The following is a 5,000-nucleotide window of genomic DNA, read 5'->3' as shown; positions in this document are numbered from 1 at the left end:
CCACGTGGCAGTGGATCTGCATGGGGGGGTGTCTGCAGTCGTAGTTGGTAAAATGGTGTAAAACACAGACGAGCACGGAGGGGAAGACGTGAAGTGGCGTACGTCCAGCGCTAAATTAGCTCGTTGAGCTGTTGCGCTCCGTGAAATCATAACGGGCTGTAATATACTCAGCACCCCGCTGATTTGCAGTTATACAATGCATCTTAAATGAGGGGAACATTGGTCCGTCAGCACAAAATGGGACACTTTGTAAGTAGTCGTCATTTTCCCAAAGTTACCCAGATTCCCTCTCGGTAATGAGCCGTTCAGTCCTTTATGCCTCTCTCTCTCTCTCTCTCTCTCTCTCTCTCTCGCTCTCTCTCATCCCTCCCTTCTCCCATCGCCGCCTCCAGCTCCAGGCATCACACCCGTCGGAGGAGACGCCACCGGAGGTCGGAGTCGGACAGTTCGTCCTGGCGGCCCTCCAGCGAGCGCAGGTAGGAGGCTCCCCCACCCTCGCCCCCACCCTCACCCCCACCCTCGCCCAAAGCAGCCAGAGAGGTTTATTCATGATAGAACAAACCATGTCTTTTGTGGTATGTTGTGGATTAAGTTAAATACAGTATGATGATTGCCAGGTTTAATATAAAACATCTTCAATTCAATTTCAGTTGTCAATGAATAATGCAGTTTTCAGACACAGCTCGATCAGCCAGTTTGTTTGAGGAAAATTTATTTGTGGGATTTGTGGGCCAATACGTTATTTTATATTACACGGCTCAGTTATTATCCATCGATTCAGAAATCAAATCACGCTCCACTTTGTCAATTCAACTTTTCCAAAACAACAGACGATCGATTGCCTTGAAATCCATTTTCATGTGGTATGCAAGTTAAACTACGACCGAAATTTAACAATGCATTGCTTTTCATACACAACAATGGGGATGAGGAAAAACTGGAGCGATCAGAGTTGTTTACTGAAACAGAGGCAAAATCCCTGGATATGAAGCAAGCATGCAGGTTTGAATCAATGATCTCCATTCAGCTTTTAGATCAGCTCCACGGCTCCGATGTGGTTTAAAGACAAAGGCAATGCAGCTTCTCCCATCGGTCACTGTTTGGGCTCCATCAGCCGTCTGCCTGTGCTTACTGGCTGTGTTTTGGTCGCTCCGCTGCTGCCTGGATAAGCCAGCGCTGCGGGTCTTAGCCTGTGATCCGCGGAGGTTTCAGTGTTTATCGCCTGGTGTTCACAGTCAGCGTGACTGCTTGCTGCTCCACCCTGACCCCGGCACACTGAGTACGATCTCTTCTCCAGCGATCCGCATGAAGGTGGCGCTCATTTAACTCCAACTAATTCAACGTAGCAGCGACTTAATCAAGTGAAGTCATCCCAAATTAAGTGATGTAGTCCTTAATGGCAACAACAGTCACAAGCTTTAAAGGCCACCATTCAGATGACAATTTACCGGCAACCCTGGCAACCCTGGCAACCCCCCCCCCCCCCCCCCCCCCCCCAAAAAAAAAAAAAAAAAAACACCTGATGTCATATTACGTGATACCTCCTCGCACTAACATGTAAACGCTCAATTAACAGGGGACTGAGTACAGACCCCTGTGGTAGAGTTAACGTTGCAGCACTCACTTTGGTTATTAAGTCACATTGCCATCAGTTACGCGGTGTGTCCTTTTTATCCGTGTACATGTGACAATGAGTAAAACAGGCAGGAAAAAATAACAATTACCCAAATATCTGATAAATAGGGGAAAATTTTAGGTAATATACAGAGTTCATCTTGGGCCTCTCTGGCCAAGGGCCTGGAGCAACATACCTGATTACACCCCCTAACGGCATGCTCCTACTACTGCTTATAATAAAAATAATAATAATAATAATAATAATGATAATAATAATAATAATAATAATAATTTGTCTGGTGTGGTAATGCTGGCTCTTACGTGCATTTCACAGACATCGTCTGTCAAAGTGTGTGGAGCAGCACGAGACCCTGCAGGAGGATGAGCTGCACCACAGCAGCTTGGAATGGAGACCTGCAGCCAAGTCAGTGTGTAAAACGGCTCCAAACTATGGCCCCACCCTCCCTGCCAGCGCAGTAAGTATTCCCTTACACCCAGCCTTTTATTTGGCTTTCTCTGTTCAGGTCATGGAAAGCTCTCTGGGGTGTTCTAACACCATGCAGCTACCAAGCTACGGCACTAAAAATAGATCATAAATTGGGGAAATTCCAACGTTGGAGTAAATGTGGAATAGTTATGCTGCTCTGGCGTTAATAATTATATCAACATTTTCTTCTCCCGACAGTAATTTTGTGATAACAGCGATCCAACGCAGCCTTCGGGTAAATCAGATTTGTTTTGCATGGCCTGAAATCCTTCTTGGTCTCCTTATTTACAAACTCATTTTGCAGAAATGTCACCAGTTCTGGTTTCCATTGATTTTGTAACTAACAGCACTGAGCAAACACTCACGTGCACCCACAGCGTGCAAAAGGGTTTTTCAGAAGTTTTTTGTGAAGAACCGACGGTCTAGGTGTTGCAGAATGGCAATATGTAATTCGTACACTATAATAAGACACATTTAATTCGCTAACCCCATCATCGCTTACAACCACCATAAAATGTATTGTGTCACGTAATCTCAGCAATATATCGAAATAGGGATGCACTGATGCTCTGATGCTTATACTATATGTATTGTATTGGACAATAACACAAAACCATGTCAAACGCCAAACAACTTATATTTCTAATTGTCATCACAAAGGAGGATGGATGTCTCCAACAGAGAATAAAATATAATAATAATAATAATAATAATAATAATAATAATAATAATAATAATATGTCAAATGACCCCAAATGAACAGTTCATACTCAGACTCGGTTTAGGTACTTCATGTTTGGTCGGTGTCAGCGTTGGGGAAGTGGTTTTGGTGCATCCTTAAGGACGTACATGCTGCAGGTTGCATTTTGCATGGTTTTCTATCCATCTTTAACTAAATCTATCTAGTTGAAATAACACACCGTCACCATAGAAGCATCTCTTTATTTTTTAGTGTTCCCTTTCAACACGCCTGACGCAATTCTTTTATATATCGCTTAAACTCCTCAATATATTCAAACTTTCATCGCAAACATTTTAATAATTTTGACACGGGGTTCTTCCGAGAGGTATTGCTTTTAAACAGAGTTGGCAGCGTCCTTTACCAAATCAAAGAAACAAACAATTCAATTCATCAAGTCTTGTTTTGTTTTTTTGTCTTTGTTTGTTTTTGCTTTTTAAAGGAGCCTCAAACAATGTCAATAAGATTGAAATAAACTAAAGTAGTGCACGCTCTGCTTATCTGATTGCAGACAGCTCAAATGTTTGTGCCAAAAAAAAGAAAGATCAATTCGAATGAGAAGAAACCGAGTGCGGACTATCTTTGGAGCAGAAGAAATAAACTACCAAAAAACTCTATTATGGTATATAATATACAGGGTTGAGATGGTTATGGTAACATAGAGACTAAAGTGGAGACTTTGCTTCGCATTTGTGGAGATGAATCAGTGCTGGAAGCTTTTGCTCGTCCTTATCTGTGCAAACAGAGCGTTGGGAGTCGTTCCCTCCATCCCTGACGTGCAATGCTTTGTCGTCGGGAGACGAGCCAACGAGGTGCGAGGACAGCGGAACTTAAATCAGACCCCCCCGGGCCCGCTCCATGACCAGATCAAACGACTGGAAATGAATGGAGAAAGGCCTTGGTGGTGATTCTGCCGGATGCAAATAGCTTCTCTGGCCCTCTTCCATAAAAGCGCCACGGGGGTCCATGCCAAGGCCCGAGCCGGGGCCCAAGCCGGGACCCTTCGCTGCAGAGTTTCTGCCGATACGTCCCATTTCCATTTCCTTTTGTGGCTTTTTTCAAACGTTATGGAAAACATCTCTAGGAACAGTTTCCAGGGAGGTGCCGCCCGCCGCTGTATCTTTTTCTTTCATCCCCTTTCTTGCCCGAACCATGAAAGCGCATCGCAGAATGTTTTTTTTAGGAAGGTTGCGTCGAACGGTTTAACCGCTGCATCAACTCGATGATCCTCTCGTTTGTTTTTTTCTAAATATATTTAGACTGATCTGATGGTCTGATGACACAAAGAACGCCTTGACGTCGTAACTGAACGTGACCGAGCAATCCGACTTCCATGTCACCTTAGCGTTGTTCTCTGCACAGACAGAAGAGTGTCCCTTATTTGAGGAGGTTTTCCCTTTGCAAAGTTCCTTTAAAGAGCATTGAAATACATACACCTGAGTCCATTTAGTCCTTGTCTCATGCTCGCTGGGGCATGAAACACATTTCATTTCTCTGCAGTAATCATTATATTATGCTAATTGCATGGAGGGGTGTTTTTAATCACACACCAAGGAGGGTTTTTAATTGAAATTCACGAATCTAGGCTGCATGTCGGGAAATGCCCGGCATTTAATGCCCACAATTTGTTGTTGAAATGCGTTAGTTAGTTTGCTTAAAAGGTTGTATTAATTCTCTCACAGAATTCTTTGAAGATTAAAAGAATCCGTGATGTTTGTAATTGCATTCGGAACATTAACAAAGGAAATTTACATTACAAACGAGGAATGAACTTTTTCCTTATATTTCCTTCCAAAAAGGACAATCCATAAAGGGAGAGATGGCTATGCAGCCATATTTTGGCGGTAAAAGCACATTAGTATGCTTAATCAAATTTGGTTCTTTTTAAACTTCAAACAGAAATAATTTATGACTGTGTCTGCAGAGACATCACAGGCACACACCGTCGGTCTGCCCATGCAAAATATGAAAGGCCGTGGCGAGGACGAAGGGAAACAATAAGTGTTGAGAGATCTGTCAAGTTTTATTAGCGCAAACAAATAAATGACATTCCTTTGAAAAAGCCTCTTTCTCAAATTTTCGGACGCCTGTGGAATTGTGCACAGTGAAGCATCAACTCCCCTGCGGAATAAAATGAGGGTCAGATGTACTGTAGCC

The sequence above is a fragment of the Zeus faber genome (genome assembly GCF_960531495.2).
Source record: "Zeus faber genome assembly, chromosome: 7".
NCBI classification, from domain to species: domain Eukaryota; kingdom Metazoa; phylum Chordata; class Actinopteri; order Zeiformes; family Zeidae; genus Zeus; species Zeus faber.
Note: the sequence above shows the minus strand (reverse complement) of the source record.